Source organism: Squalius cephalus (assembly GCF_949319135.1).
Source record: "Squalius cephalus genome assembly, chromosome: 1".
NCBI classification, from domain to species: Eukaryota; Metazoa; Chordata; class Actinopteri; order Cypriniformes; family Leuciscidae; genus Squalius; species Squalius cephalus.
The window spans coordinates 60708279-60725860 of NC_137122.1; the positions used below are offsets into that span (position 1 = coordinate 60708279).

At 39.7% G+C, this 17582-nt stretch overlaps 1 protein-coding gene across 1 annotated transcript in view; it reads left to right on the forward strand.

Moving 5' to 3' along the window:
* Positions 1 to 2054: 2054 nt before the first annotated feature.
* Positions 2055 to 17582, forward strand: part of LOC307170997 (NACHT, LRR and PYD domains-containing protein 3-like) — a 77476-nt gene continuing 61948 nt past the window's right edge. Inside the window, exon 1 of the mRNA XM_079892333.1 lies at positions 2055 to 2185. The gene's annotated coding sequence lies outside the window, so the exon portion shown is untranslated. The remainder of the gene's footprint in view (positions 2186 to 17582) is intronic.

Here is a 17582-nt window from a genome sequence, read left to right on the forward strand (position 1 = left end):
TAGCATTTTATTTGGAAAGTAGAGGAATTATATCTCCTCATCAGAGTGGTTTCAGGAGAGGAAGAGGAGCTATGGACCCCATTATATGTGTGGAAACAGATGTTAAGAAAGCTCATGTTAATAAGGAGTCAGTGATGGCAGTCTTCTTTGATGTCGAAGAGGCATATGACATGGTTTGGAAAGAGGGGTTACTGATCAAACTTGATATGATCGGAATAACAGGTAGAATTTATAATTGGATTAAAGATTTTGTATTTGATAGATTTATTCAAGTCAGAATTGGGAAAGTTTTATCTGGAAGATATATGGTAGAAAATGGCACACCCCAGGGCCGCCTCATAAGTCCAATACTCTTTTCAATTATGATAAATGATGTATTTTCTCAAGTTCATGGAGACATGGGGCGTTCATTGTTTGCTGATGACGGGGCATTGTGGAAACGGGGAAGGAATATAAATCATATCACAGGAAAAATACAAGAGGCGATTGAAGTAGTAGAAAAATGGTCATGTTCATGGGGATTCAGGTTTAACAAAAACAATAATGTTCACTCAGAAAAGAGGCATTGATACAGAAATAAAGATGTATGGACAAACTATTGAACAAGTTAAAGGTTTTAAGTTTCTGGGTGTGTGGTTTGATGCAACATTAACATGGAATGAACATATTGAAAAGACTGACACTGAGTGTAAAAATATTTTAAATGTGATGAGATGTCTAAGAGGATCAGAATGGGGAGCGAGTGGAGTTGCAATGAAAAGTGTTTATATAGCACTGATAAGATCAGTGTTAGACTATGGAAGTATTGTTTATGACTCGGCAGCAGAAACTTTGTTGAAGAAGTTGGATGTGATACAGGCTCAAGCTTTGAGACTTTGTTGTGGTGCTTTTAAAACGACTCCTGTATCTGCTCTTCAGGTAGAAGTGGGTGAAATGCCATTACAAATCAGACGAAAGCAGTTAATGATGAACTACTGGGTAAATCTTCAAGGTCATTCAGAAGACCGTCATCCAACAGTAAAGGCACTCTTTCCGTGCTGGGAAAAGGAAAGGTCTAAACGGAAGTGTTTTGCATGGAATAGAGACAAAGAAGCTTGAGAAATGATTTTAAGTCAGAAAAGATATATTCCAACAGTAGCATTATCAATAACTCCAGCTTGGTTGTTTCCTGCAGTTCTCATAGATTTTGATATGCTAGAGTTAATGAAAGAATCTGGAAACATTGTAGCTGTTGTTGAAGATAGACTACAAACTGTGTATCAAGCATTTGTCCCAGTATATACGGATGGATCTAAAGATCCTAATACGGGAAGAACAGGTTTTGCTTTCGGTATTCCATCCTTAAAGATTTCTGTTAATAGGAGAACATCAGATCATTTATCAGTACACAGTAGAGATGATGGCAATAGCAACAGTGCTACAGTGGATAGAGGGATAAAAGATAATGAAAAGGTTGATAGTTTAGCAAAACAGGCCTTGGAAAATGAGGAGGTCATGAATATTTCACTTAGTAAATATGAAGCAAAAGCAGTAATTAAAGCATATACCACGAAAGAGTGGCAACATAAATGGGATACAGTAAATACAGGACGTCATCTTTATGAAATACAACGAGAAGTAGGAGTAGTGAGGATAACTAAAAGAAGCACCAAAGAGGAAAATATTTTAACAAGATTAAGGGTTGGACATACTATGCTGAATAAAACCTTAAAAATAATAAATAAGCATCCAACAGGATTATGTGAGCATTGTGGAGTAGAGGAATCAGTAGAACATGTTATTTGTGTTTGTCAAAAGTATACTAATGAACGAGAAATAATGAAAAATGAACTTAGAAAGATGGGAATGGATGAATTAAAGCTTAAAAATATAATTACTTATGGACTAGAGAGTTTATTTCTTAATATCAAGAGGACAGAGCTGATTAAGAGAATTTAGAGTTTTTTTTCATTTATTTATTTTTATGAAATGGGTAAATTCTGGTCTACACTCCAATACAGTAGGTGGCGATAATGCACCTTAATGTTGGTGCTACCCGCCATAAAATAGAAGAAGAAGAAGAAGAAGAAGAAGAAGAAGAAGCTGCTAGATGTTTACTCGTCTCAAAGTGAAACCAAAAGCAGTCGATGACTGTAAAGACGCCATTTCGGAAGATAGAAAATCAGCAATCGCTTCACATGTGACAGTAAGTCGTTAAACTTTTCATAGCTGTAATATCGATAATATTTGCGTCTAATCAGACATTATGACGAACTCAAACTCAAACACATTATAAAGTGGAAAGTTACTTTCGTTATCTAGGCCTACTTCACGACACGTCAACTGTCATAAAATGGCTAAACTTGCACTTACTTTTTCCTTTAACAGGAAAATATTAGTTTAATGTTGAAATCTTTGGCTGACTTTAAACAACTTAATTGTTTTTATAATCTAGATGTGTTCAGTGACGCAGTAAGACTGGGGAAAGAAAGTGTAGGCCTAGTCGTGGGCGTACACGGTGCGATTTTTGCTGTTTTTACGAGCTCGCAGATGATTTTTTTCACTCGGGAGAAATCGAGTGGAATCGGTGATGCTCGCATGGTCGCGGCTCGCAGCGTGTGAGAGGAATTACGAGCTGAGCCGAGCACGTTATGAGCACCTCCCCGACCTCCCGATAATTTTTAAACATGTTTAAAAAATTCGGGGAGTCGGCCCGATTTTCACCAGCTGTCCCCTATTGCTAATCATACACAACCACGTCGATGGGGCTATACCTCAGAGGCAGCAACCATGCAGCGTGCGCATACAATGTCACTGTCTCACACACACACACACACACACACACACACACACACACACACCTACCTCTCTCCAGGGGCGTAGCAAGCTTTTCAAAAGTGCGGGGGATGGATGTGGTTTGTTTATTAACAATAAAACCGATGAATACAATGACAGGTACAAAAGGTATAACATACAAGATATAAAAAGCTTCCCATTTAAATGAGTGATACTAGAAAAAATAAGTCAAAACTCTGTTTTGAAAATACACAACAGTACTTGCTAAAGAATCAGAATCAGAAATACTTTAATAATCTTTAGTACTGTATATAAGTAATAGGGGAGAGCGGGGCACAAAGTAACGCTTTTTGACTTTCTCAGTTTGTGTAAATCTACTTATGGTTCAGAGTATTTATTTTTTCCCACTTTAATTTCCCACATGTCTAGTACAATTATGTGTTTTTGTTTTATTAATACAGTATATACTTTTTTCTTGATTTACCCCGAAAGAATGGAAGTGAAATGTGACAACATGCCCCATAGGTGGGGTACATTGTAACATGTGTGGGGTACATTCAAGCGGGAAGGAAGTCGACCGGAAGTTGAAGTCGGCCGGGTGCCACCATCTTGAGCGGAACTTCACTTGCGTTAGCAATCCCATTGACTTCCATTCATTTTGGCGTCACTTTGACAGCGAATAACTTTACATCTGAGGCGTTTGAAGACTCCATTTGTCCATTTTTTATTTCTAAAGAAACACGACAATGTATAAAATGCTCCATTACCTTGTAGCTTATGTTATGGCCCCGTAGAAGCAGTTTTTGTAAAAGTAGGCTAACGATTGCGTCATAACCACGCGACTCTCTGTCGCACACTAGAGAGATTACCGTATGGACGGGAGGAGAAGCTCGCGGGCAATCGGGGGGACGTGGAGGCAAAATGACAATATAATTAATCGGAATACCTAGCAAAAGTTGCTCCTGCTCCAAGCTCATGGACATCTCCTACTCACACTCTCCGTCTCTGCAAGATTCGGAAGGGAATGATTCAGATTTCTCTTGGCACAGCTACTAGAAGACAGACGGGTTGCTCACGTGGTCCATGTAACGCTTTGCTCGGTTTGAGTCTGCGCGTCAGGAAAGGAAGTGCTAAGAAATCGCTGAAAACGGGCTTCACTTGTCTCAATTGAGTTCCAATGGGGTCGCTGTGTCCATTTCTTTTACTGTCTATGGGTACATTGTAACATGTGTGGGGCACATTGTAACATAACATATGACAGCTTAAAATGTTATCTGATCTAATAAAAAAAAATACACAAAACAAACTAAGATATTTTCTAAATAAAATACAATTAAAAAACTTTTTCATATAAAATAATGGCAATTTTTAATAATTAAATATAAACTCATTTTTGAGTTTTGACTACGAACACATGAAAACACAGCTATACAACATATTTCAAAACAAATAAATAATTAGTAATTTCTGAACATTGACTCTCAGTCTTTATTCACATTTTTCTCACGTTTTCTCAATAAAGTTAATAAAAGTATAGAATATAATAGCATGTTTCTAATAGGGGCACATTGTAACGCAGTGTGACAACATGCCCCGCCTGCACAACTGGGATTTAAACCCTGCTAGTGTCTTCTGCTAATTAGAGAAGCATTAAAGAAGTATCTCAACTGTTAAATAACATCTTGGAGATTAAAATAATATCAGATTTGTCTTATTTTAAATAAACACAAAAAATAGAGATGAAAAATTAACTTAAGTAAGAAATTTATGGTTTAATAAATGTTTATGGATATCTTCCAAAAAAATTACAATTTTGGCGGATTTTTTTTCTTCTATATAGTGTTGATATGGCAACTAGTAATTACACAAAGTTTCGTCATCCAAGCATGTGCGGAAGTATTTAAAACAAGCGTGTTACAACTAGCCCCGTGTTATGTTGTGCCCCACGCTCCCCTATATATACACTACTGGTCAAAAGTTTTAGATCGGTAATATTTTTTATGTTTAAAAAAAAAGTCTTTTCTGCTCACCAAGGCTGCATTTATTTGATAAAAAAACAATAATATTGTGAAATATTATGACAATTTAAAATGACTGTGTTCTATTTTAATATATTTTAAAATGTAATTTATTCCTCAGATGAAAGCTGAATTTTCTGCATCATTACTCCAGTCTTCAGTGTCACATGATCCTCCACAAATCATTCTGATATGATGATTTGATCATGCTCAAAAACATTCATTTTTATTTTCAATGTTGACAACTGTTGTGTACAATTTTTTTTTCAAACTTCTTTGATGAATAGAAAGTTCAAAAGAGCAGCATTTATTTAAAATAGAATATTTACTAACATTATACATGTCTTTACTGTAACTTTTGATCAGTTTAACTCATCCTTTATGAATAAAAGTATTGCTTTATTTTATTTATTTCCCCAAAAAAATAAAATAAAAATTCTTACTGACCCCAAACTTTTAAACGGTAGTGTTTAATGTTACATAAGCTTTAGATTTCAGATAAATGCTGTTCTTTTGAACTTTCTGTTCATCATAGCATCATGAAATAAAAATGTAAAATAACTGTTTTCAACATTGATAATAATCATAAATGTTTCATGGAGTAATGATGCTGAAAATTCAGCTTTGATCACAGGAATAAATTACACTTTACTGGATATTCACATAGAAAACAGCTGTTTTAAATTGTAATAATATTTCACAATATTACTGTTTTTGTTTGTATTTTTAATCAAATAAATGCAGCCTTGGTGAGCAGAAGATACGTCTTTTAAAAACATTAAAAATCTTACCGATCTAAAACTTTTGACCGGTAGTATATATATATGTATATATATATATATATATATATATATATATATATATATGTATATATATATATATATATATGTGCAACCAACAACAACAACCAACTGACCAACCGAATTTAGCTAGCTGCTGAACAATATCCCAAATAGCATTAGTCTAAAAAACGAAATATATTACCGAAAACACTCGACATGTCAACAAAAAATAAACAGAACATCTTCCCAAACACATATCAAGCTTATTTAAACACCTCGAAAGCATAAACACTCATTCAAAATACCTGGAAAAGGGAGATGTAAATTACCATAACAATAAGTTCCCAGCAGGAGCTGACCGATAAATCTAACAGACCTAGAGAGGCGGGGCTTAAGGCAGAACAGCCAATCATCAGCCGGTCACACTCAAAGCCAGTGTCATGTTTGAGAGGGAGGGGGAGAGGAGGCAGCCGCAGCGAGCGCTGACACAGAGCGGCCTGAGAAACGGAGGAGCGACTGTAGTAAGGCTTTTGTGCAAAACTGCAGAAAAACTGCAGAAAAAGTGTGGGTGTTGAACCCTCTCACCGGGAAAAGTGTGGGTGTTAAAACACCCACATCCCCACGGGTGTGACGCCCCTGCCTCTCTCTCTCTCTCTCTCTCTCTCTCTCTCTCTCTCTCTCTCTCTCTCTCTCTCTCTCTCTCTCTCTCTCTCTCTCTCTCTCTCTCTAGTTGTTATGTTGAAAGGAATGGCTACTGTTCTCTGCTTTACAACAAATCATTTGCACACACATTTCTGTCATTTTTTTCTATCTGAAGCTTTGCCTGCATGCAACATTGACGGTCTCTGTGTTTAGCACGAAAGCTCACGTGATTGCTGCAGCAATTATCCTTATGACACTGCATTATTTACTTGCTGTGTACCAACCAATCCAGCCCTTTTTACCTGTTAAAATACCTTTAAATGTCGAAAACAACCCATAAAATGCAGTATTCTACTTACAACAAAATGATTGAAGCCTCTACTTATTGCAATAAATAATGCAATACATTTTCGGCAGACCATCACTTTTCGGCACGACACCGGGATGCACAGGTACCTCCGCGCTAAAAGTAATTCCATTGCTTCAAGACTCACACTACGCAACGCAACCTGCATTAGATTAATCGATAACAAATAAACGTGATCGACGAAATTCTTAACGATCAATTATCGATCGTCGATTAATCATGCCCATCCCTATTAATCACATCTTGAGAGAGTAAATGTCTTTTATCTTCAGTTCATCGAAGGCTGTGTCTGAATAAAGTTGTAGATTGTGTTCTTATTTCTATTTCGTTCCGTGCTTGTTCACCACACTTTCTTTCCCCAGTCTTACTGGGTCAGGGTATATTCTGGCATACCGTTTGCCAATCACGTCTAGCAATCGGCAAAGCAAACTGTGCTACACGCCATAGTATCAAAAACATTTTCATAGTATCAAAGAACATTCCCAAGCCTTTCCCCCCAAAAACGATGCATTTAGTTTAGAAAATGACAAAACATGAAAATTCTAAATTCTTTTGCACAGTGAATCGTGATTCAGTTTAACACAGTGGTGATATGGAGCTATTAAACTGGTCAAGTTGTGAAATAAGCAAACCTGCAGTACATTCACAAGGAAATTTTTAGTTCTATTCTACAGGCTTTCCATAACAATTCAAATGTTCACATTTTAATGACATTTATTTATTTTTTATTATTGATTATTGCATTAGTGTGCACTACTACTACTACTACTGGCATTGTTCCTTTTTACACTGAAATGACAAATTAAACACAGGTATTACTTTTACCAACCATGACACGTTTATATGCCATGTTCTGGTAGTTTTTACTCCAGTGGGACCACAGACTCTGACAAATTTGAAAAGGCACAGCAAATAACTCCAATCTTATCAATCAATGTCAGTGACTCGCCTGGTTTTGTTGCCATGTGTTCGATGGGCATGGCCCTACTTTGCAAAATCTGATATTTCCTTCTAACTAATCCAATAAGCCTTTCCACATGAATACACACATTAGCTATTTTTCTAGTTTCTTCCACCTCGTATGCTGACAGCTGTCTTTTCCCCTTTGTGAATGCAGGTATCTGTAGTGAAGCACAGCAGAATCCTAATATTATGTTTATAATCTAGATGTGTTCAGTGGCGCAGTAAGACTACGGAAAGGACGTGTAGTCGCAGGATTTAATCACATAAAATATAAGCGTCACTTTCAAACACAGCGTTTAAACACTGGATTCACCTTCACTTTAATGACACTGCTGAACTCTTGCAGGTGTTTTACACAATCCGTTTTTTCGTCTCGCATTAAGCAAATATGATGTTATTTTTACGCGTTTAAGGCGGGCGTACACGGTGCGAGTTCGGACCAGGATCGGACACTCGGGAGGTCGTGAGATATTGAACACGTTGCGAGTCAGTTTAACTGATAATCGCGTCAGAGCAGCTGGTACACGGCACGACTGTACCCGAGCCGGTGTCGTGCCGAAAAGTGATGGTCTGCCGAAAATTGCATTATTTATTGCAATAAGTAGAGGCTTCAATCATTTTGTTGTAAGTAGAATACTGCATTTTATGGGTTGTTTTCAACATTTAAAGGTATTTTAACAGGTAAAAAGGGCTGGATTGGTTGGTACACAGCAAGTAAATAATGCAGTGTCATAAGGATAATTGCAAAAGAGATCATGTCTTTATTTTATATATAGCTCAGCAGTAAGTCATGTTATTATAGGCTACAGTCCGTTTTCCAAATACAAACACGTATTCCATCAGTAACAACAGACTTCTATTATTTCCTATAATCATGTAAATGCCATACCCATAGACTGTAAAAAAATACCTGATTAAGCTATAAACTGCAAACATTTATTTGGCCACAATTGTTATTATTATGTTAAAAGAAACGTTAAAGTATCACACAGATACCTTTGCTATTACCACGGACATCAACTGATGGTTGTTTGCCCGTTATGTCTGTTTGATCCAGCTGTAGGCTAGACGTAAAGAGACTGGGCGCAATCAATTTTCGGCGGACCATCACTTTTCGGCACGACACCTGCAACGTCAGTCCCCTCAGAGCGGGTGTTTTCGGCGGCTGGACTGGCTGTCACCAGGTTGCGGTCGCATCTGATCCCAGATCATGTCAACATGCTTATCTTTCTCAACAGAAATCAGTAGACTGGTGCAGAAGTTCTATGGGAACTTCATGCTTTTTCTCAGATCGGATAGCTATCTGATTTATCAAAACGATTCCATTTACACCTGGTCACATAAATGTGTTTTTGCAAAACGGATATAAATCCGATCTTGAATTCCCGCGCTATATGCATTTAAATTGTTGCACGTCACCGAAAGCAACTGATATGAGCTGCATTTTATTGATCATCAGCGAAAATGTCTAAATCAAAGACCGCAACAAGATATTGCGGCAACAGCCCTGGTAAGATCATTTCGGTTCTTTACTTTTAATGAAGATGATTGTGTGTTGATGAATGACTTTCACTTTGATTTGCGATAGTTTGCACGTTGGCTTGATGAATAGATGCTCATCTGTGGTGATGCGTGTTGAAGTAGCGTCGTCATATCTGGCTATAACATGACATATAGCCTACACTCTAAAAACTCCTGGGTCAAAAATAACCCATAATGGGTTATTTTTGACCCAACTTCTGGGTTAAAAAGGGACCAACTAATTTATGGGTTATTTCAACTCAGAAAATTGGGTTATGCTTTTTGACCCAAATTCTGGGTTAAATACCTAACCCAAATGTTGGGTTTAAAAAACCCAACATCTGGGTAGTGTCACGTTTTGGGTTTGTTCATGCCTTGTTTCCATGTCTGTCATGTGATTCCCGGTTTGTCATGTGATCCTGCCATGTCTTGTCATTGGTTAATTGTCTGATCATTGTTCACAGGTGTCCCTTGTCTTGTCATTAGTCTGTGTATTTAAGCCCTCATGTTTGCCATGTGTCTTTGTCAAGTATTGTTTCCTGTAAGTCTGCTGTTGTGCATAGTTCATGTTCATGCTTTGGTTTTTGTTTTCATGCCACGCCATGTTTTTGTTTCATGTTTTGTTTTAGTTATAATAAACTGCATTTGGGTTTTCATCTTTCAACTTGCCTCCAGTGGACCTCTTATTACAGAATACTTGACCCACAACAATGAACCCAGCGGTTTCCCTCCTGAACCTACGCCAGGGGAATCTTCCCATTGAATCGTATGTGGCAGAATTTTGTGAACTCTCTCACCTGGTGGACTTTAATGATGTGGCGCTCAAAGACATTTTTAGGGTAGGTTTGAATGAGCCTGTTTGCTACCAGCTACCTGGGGGAAAAATTCATTGGTCTCTGGCACAATACATGGACTATGCCCTATTATTGAGCGGTTCCTCATTTACTGTGGGCTTTGAGGAGAATCTCCACAAACCCACAGTATCTGCCAAGCCTGAGCCACTTCACGTCATGCCTGCCAAGCCTGAGCCACTTCACGTCATGCCTGCCAAGCCTGAGTCTCTTCATGTCATGTCTGCCAAGCCTGAATCTCTTCACGTCATGTCTACCATGTCTGGGTCTCTTCATGTCATGCCTGCCAAGCCTGAATCTCTTCATGTCATGTCTGCCAAGCCTGAGTCTCTTCATGTCATGTCTGCCAAGCCTGAATCTCTTCACGTCATGTCTACCATGTCTGGGTCTCTTCATGTCATGCCTGCCAAGCCTGAATCTCTTCATGTCATGTCTGCCAAGCCTGAATCTCTTCACGTCATGTCTACCATGTCTGGGTCTCTTCATGTCATGCCTGCCAAGCCTGAATCTCTTCATGTCATGTCTGCCAAGCCTGAGTCTCTTCATGTCATGCCTGCCAAGCCTGAATCTCTTCATGTCATGTCTGCCATGTCTGGGCTTCTTCACGTCATGCCTGCCAAGTCTGAGTCTATTCACGCCACGTCGGCCGCCGAGCCGGTGTCTCCTGACAAGATGGCTGCCGCCGAGCCGGTGTCTCCTGACAAGATGGCCGCCGCCGAGCCGGTGTCTCCTGACAAGATGGCCGCCGCCGAGCCGGTGTCTCCTGACAAGATGGCCGCCGCCGAGCCGGTGTCTCCTGACAAGATGGCCACCGCCGAGCCGGTGTCTCCTGAAAAGATGGCCGCCGCCGAGCCTGTGTCTCCTGACAAGATGGCCGCCGCCACACCTGAACCTGAGCCCTCAGCAGAGATGACCGCCGCCACGCCTGAACCTGAGCCCTCAGCAAGGATGGCTGCCACTAATCTTGAATCCTCAGTTATGGCTACACTAACAGTTATGGCCACAGCCATATGGTGTGTGGTCGGTGCACATGTTTGAAGTTCACGTCACGTCTGCCGAGCCAGAGCCTGTTCACGTCACGTCTGCCGAGCCAGAGCCTGTTCACGTCACGTCTGCCGAGCCAGAGCCTGTTCACGTCACGTCTGCTGAGACTTTCCACGTCATTTCTGTTCTTGAGCCATTGTCTGTTCCAGCCCATAACCCCATAGCTGTCCCCAAGAAAATTTTTTGGGGGGGGGGGAATAGGGTCCTTGATAGGACCATGGAGGCCGCGCCGCCATGGTCTCCTGAACTGTCTGGTCCACCCTGGCCACCTGAACTGTCTGGTCCACCTTGGCCACCTGAACTGTCTGGTCCACCTTGGCCACCTGAACTGTCTGGTCCACCTTGGCCACCTGAACTGTCTGGTCCACCCTGGCCACCTGAACTGCCGGATCCGCCCTGGCTTCCTGCACTGCCGGATCCGCCCTGGCTTCCTGCACTGCCGGATCCGCCCTGGCTTCCTGCACTGCCGGATCCGCCCTGGCTTCCTGCACTGCCGGATCCGCCCTGGCTTCCTGCACTGCCGGATCCGCCCTGGCTTCCTGCACTGCCGGATCCGCCCACGCCTTGCCACTGCCCAGGTCCGCCCACGCCTTGCCACGGCCTAGGTCCGCCCACGCCTTGCCACGGCCCAGGTCCGCTCACGTCATGCCACGACCCAGGCCAGTCCACGCCATGCCACGTCCCTTGTCCTGTCCCCCTGCACGGGCCTGGCCCACCATCCCTCCCCCATGACCTCCTCCACTCCACCACCCTCCTGGTATTATGTTGTGTTTTGGTTTTGTTGGGCGTCGGGAGACGCCCTTAGAGGCGGGGGAATTCTGTCAGGTTTTGGGTTTGTTACACACTTCAAGCACTTTTACATTTTTATTGCATTAAATTAAAATCTATATGAAAAAACACACACTTGGACATGTTTATTTTCCTATTTATTTTAGGTCACACTGTAATAATAATATTAGAAATAAAAAATAGAAAAATAAACAACAATTCTCAGAAGAGCCTCAGGAGTTTAAGCCTGGGGCCAACTTTGGGGACAAGATTTTTGATAGTGTCCTCATCAAAGAGAAGAAATGCCTCCTCATCTATGTCTTCATCTGAAAGACAGAAAACAAGACAACATGAGTATTGTTAATAAGTTGAGACAATTGTGAACCACTCACCAGACACTCTTTCATTATCAAACTAACAAATAATCACTTTTAAGGGAATGCAGTAGCTTTTTTTTTCTTGCTTTTTTTTACGTGGCCCAAATTGCTAGTTAACTAATGTGGTTCTTTTGCAGCATTAACGTTACCCATTTTGTGTGAATGACATCTTTTCTTTTATTAAAAAGTGTAATGACATTAATGCAAAGCTGAATATCTTGCCCATTCTTATGCATAACAGCTTAAAGACAAGGCACAATAATATTTTAGGGTTGTGTATACCCCACTGGCGAAGAATTTGTGACTTTCACAAAATCTTGCGCTGACACATTTAAGTCTTATTAAAAAAAATGTAGGTATAGAGAGATGATATAAGGGCAATAAGAGTAAAATGCTCACCTCTAAAATTTTCTGTTAGCTCAGACAGCTGCCACTCAGTTAGCTTATCAGCGACAAAACTGTCCATTCAAAATGACCTGGAGAAAACATAGCAATATAGAGGTTAGCAACAATTTGAAGACTTGACCCGCTTCTTTAACTCTCACTTCTTCAGCCAGTAGAGCACTGTATAATATGATAAGCACGGCGCAGCTGGAAAACATAACTCAACTATTGTGTTGCCTCGTCGCTCTGTAGCCGCGGCTATTGGGCTCGCACACCGGACGAGAAGCGCCGCGTCGCGTCTAGAACAACTCGAGGTATCGCTCACCGGACGTGCAGTCTCTCAAGGGGCTTGCACACCGGACGCGAAGCGCAGTGCCGCGTCTTTAAAATTCGAACACATTATTGTCTATGAGTGTAGCCTACACACACCGGCGGCGCCATCCGTCTGTCCGCGACACCCAGCAACGGCTCAGGACCGTGATAATAACGTTATATACCGGTGTGTGATAACGTTACCTCGAGTTGTCCTAGATGTTGTCGTGATAGCCGCGGCTACATGCCAACTAGTGTTGTTTTTGGCGGCCTGTTTTACTTTTAGTTTTAGTCTAGTCTTTGTGTCAAGCTGTCGTTTTAGTTTTTATTAGTTTTAGTCACGTTCATACTCTTTTTAGTCTAGTCTAGTTTTAGTCGACGAAAACTGATGACATTTTAGTCCAGTTTTAGTCGACGAAAACTGATGACATTTTAGTCTAGTTTTAGTCGACGAAAACTGATGACATTTTAGTCTAGTTTTAGTCAATGAAAATTGTATTTTAGTCTCTATTTAGTAATGCAATGATATTTAACCCAGTCAATATAGTATTTCAAACAAGGTTATCTTATTATATTTAGGGCTGTGGCGGTGGCAGTTTGTTGGTAATGGACCAACTACCAGCGGTGGTGGTGGTGGTGGTGGTGGTGGTGGGGGGGGGGGGGTTTGTTTAAAAAAAATAACAACTCGTTTTATATTTCCACACAAAGACGCGTGATATAGCCTACCACAATGCGCTTTGAGAGGGATGTGGGACACGAGCAGGAAAGAGTCCATCGATCTCTTTTCTGATATCTTCATGTTTTCAACTTGATGTAAAATGGTCTGAAGAGCGAATTTTATCCTCCACAAGGGCGAGATATTTAGGCTATGTTTGAGATTGCGCTGCCAAAGTAAGTGAAACAAAAAAAATCACCCGCGCGTGTGAAACGCGCTTTACAACTAAACTTGACGCGCCTTACCATGTCTATAACAAGCACAAACTGTAGAATTTGACATTCAAGTACAAATGTAGGCTATCTGTCCTACAGCGTTTTCTACTTTACCACAGTAAAGAATACGAATATAATAGGCCTTATTAACAATGAAGAAACGTTTATAATCCCCTTAGAAAATGGGTGAGAGTGAAGATTTGGGAAAAGAAAGAGATTCCATGCAGGGATGAGTCACGTTTTTTGAATATTCGATTAGTTTATTTAATTATAGAATATCGAATAGGTTGTGCGATTATTCTTTAAAATAAACTCCATGTTTTCTGTGCTGATGCGGTGGTGACGCGTTCATGTAACCAGAGGGTGATGCTGCCAATAACACACATAACAGCTGTCAAAAGAACCGGCAAAAGTAATGATTATGAATGTGTCAAATATATCAATGAGACATTTTAATGGAATAACTAATGGAATAATATAGTTAAATTTGCTGATAATCGGGTGACCAGATCGCAAACCAGAATTTAAAGCCGACAAAGCTATGGGTTCACGCCATAGACAGTATATAAACGGGTTCACGCACAACTCTCTCATTCGTCGTGACGTTATAACATTTCGTCTCGTCTCGTTTTGGTCAACGAAAATGAAGAGACATTTTAGCATAGTTTTTATTTTGTTAAACCACATTTAGTCTCGTTTTTATTCGTCAACGATATTGCATTATACATTTATTTTAGTCATCGTCACATGACCAGCATTTACGTTGCGTCTCGTCTCGTTTTCGTCAGGTGAAAAAGGTTCGTTGACGACAATATTTCGTCATAATTTTCGTTGACGAAAGCAACACTAATGCCAACCACAGAATTACTACGGCTAACGCTAGTCTTACCATGACCAGCATTTACGTTGCGTCTCGTCTCGTTTTCGTCAGGTGAAAAAGGTTCGTTGACGACAATATTTCGTCATAATTTTCATTGACGAAAGCAACACTAATGCCAACCACAGAATTACTACGGCTAACGCTAGTCTCAAGGTTTTTTTTTTTCTTTTCTTTTTTTTTTTTTCAGCAAATGGTGCTAAACTAGCAACAGGGACATGAACACAGAAAAGTTTACATTACATCAACACTGAAAATACTCCCTTACCTTGAATATAGATGAATTTGCACCGATGAAGCACAGGCCAAAACGGATCGAGCGTGAAAGCGACGGTTATTTCAAACGACTGTTGTGAGAAAACTCCAGAACAACTGCGGGCGGGCGAGAGAGAGAGAGAGAGAGAGAGAGAGAGAGAGAGAGAGAGAGAGAGAGAGAAAGTCAACCCTATAACCCAGAACATGGGTTACTCTTTGAAAAATAACCCAGAAACCCAAACAACCCATGAATTGGGTCAAAATATTAGCCTATAACCCAGAAAATGGTTACTCTCTGAAAAAATAACCTATAATTTTAACCCAACACAAATAACCCAGAAAATGGGTTGAAGAAATAACCCAGGAGTTTTTAGAGTGTATAACACGCTCTCACGCGTTTATTTCTTAGCATTTTTGGGATAACGTTAAGTCAAATTTACATATGTGGTTTCAACAACTAGATGCATTTACTCTTGTCCAGTTTCGTCTGGAATGCGTCTCAGATCTCCTCCTGAAGTGGTTTGAGCGATCGGGTTTAAATCCGTCTCGAATGCGTTTCGGAGGGCATTTACAGTTGGTCTTTTCACGATCGGATAGCGATCCGATCACAGAAAACGGATGAAGTGGCCATGGGTCTCTGTTTAAGAACGCCGGCTCGCAGCTGCAGGTTCCGCTGTTTTAGAGCACCGCAGGGCATATCTTCAAGTCTACCGAACGTCCTGTTTCACTGCCACAAGTTGATCTTCTTGTAATAAAGATCTCATCGAGGACAAACAAACTGTATTTTTGTATTTTCATTGCATTTTTAATTTATAAAAAGTTAAAGAAATAATGAATTTCAATTTAAAAATATTAATGATTAATCGATAGTCGATCGTTAATTCTCCCGACGATCGACTAAGAAAATTTAATCGAATGCCCATCCCTAGTGATTAAACAACTCCACAAACAGCATTACCAGCTTCACTTAGGCTATTACTAACCTTGACTTTATTTCTGTCAGACCTCTACAGAAATTCTTATTGAGAATCAACATGTTTAGATGATATTTGGTTGAAAATGTTTTGTTTGAGGTCACCATCATGGAGATCAGTGTTCACTGTAGTTGGGCTCTTGACCCTTGACTTTCTTTAAATTGCTGCTTGCAGGTGTTTATGGAAAACATTTCTACATTAATAAAGCAGATCAACATGTCTGTTTTAATAACAAACAAATTAGGCCTACTGTCTTTTTTTTCTGTAATTGATGACTTGAGGAATTATAGCATAATTGATTATTTAAAACTCAACAAATGTGTAAAAGATCATTTGTATCAACATTATTGTTTCAGATGCTGTATGTTGATTTCTGTGAGTGTATAGATGACACTGTCATTGTTAACCTTCTGTAGAATACATGTTTCGTGTCACTTATATGTAACCCACCCAATTAATTGAGGCTGTGTTTTGATGTATTTTTCATGTTTGATTTTTTTTATTTTGATTCTATATTTTTCCTTGCCTAGCCTAATGCATGAAATGTTCAGACATATTTTTTATTATTATTTTATTTTATTATTTTGTTTTCACTGGTTGATGAAAATAAATGCATTGCGTCGATGGGTGCTGACGTCACATACGCGCCAGCTCATTGAAGAGAGAGATGTGAGCCACATGTGTGGCTATCATTAATCTAAACCATCGTTGTCAATATTTTCCTAAATGGATGTCTGAACTGTTTTATTGCATTAGGTAAGTCACAATTGTTTCATATTTTCATAAATAATGTTTAATTTGGTGTTTGTTCATATAAGAAAATGTGGATGGTTAATGCTGTTCGTAATCGAGTATAAAGTGTGCCATAGAACACATGTAAAATGTTTATGCTGTAGAAGTATACTTGTTAAAACTTGTTTGCACATTTGTGTAATGGGAATAGTGTTTTGAGTTGAAAAGTTATGACTGTTAAATGCATTTCGTGATGGGTGCTGACGTCACATACGCGCCAGCTCATTGAAGAGAGAGATGTGAGCCACATGTGTGGCTATCATTAATCTAAACCATCGTTGTCAATATTTTCCTAAATGGATGTCTGAACTGTTTTATTGCATTAGTGTGGATTGTTTCAACGCTCCGTGATCGTGTTGGATTCGCGCAGTGCGGGAGAACCGCGCTGGATTTCACTGTGGAGGAACTGCGTCATCTGGGACTCTGCCTTCACGAGGAAAAAAAAAGAAAGATTCGTTCATCGTTCATTCCTGCAAAGATTGTAGTAGGCATTCACATGCAAACGAACTCGAACTGAGTCACTTCCATTTCCACTCGAACTGAGTCACTTCCATTTCCACTCGAACTGAGTCACTTCCATTTCCACTCGAACTGAGTCACTTCCATTTCCAAGTGAACTGAGTCAATTACATTCACACGAACTGAGTCAATTACATTCACACGAACTGAGTCAATTACATTCACACAAACTGATTGATTCTTTATTTTTCCTTTTATTTTTTTTTCTCTTTGATTGTCATTGATAAAATATATATTGTTTTCAAATGGTGATTTGTAAAAGGCAAAGTTATTCTCATGTGATGTGTGCAAAGTGATGCGTGCACATTGAAGTGAAGTTAAAAACAAAACAACAATTTCAGTGAATACAGTTACTGTTCAGTGAACTGATTGTTTCATTCATTCATTTTCATTTCATTCATTCAATTCATTTTATTCATTACTTAATTCTA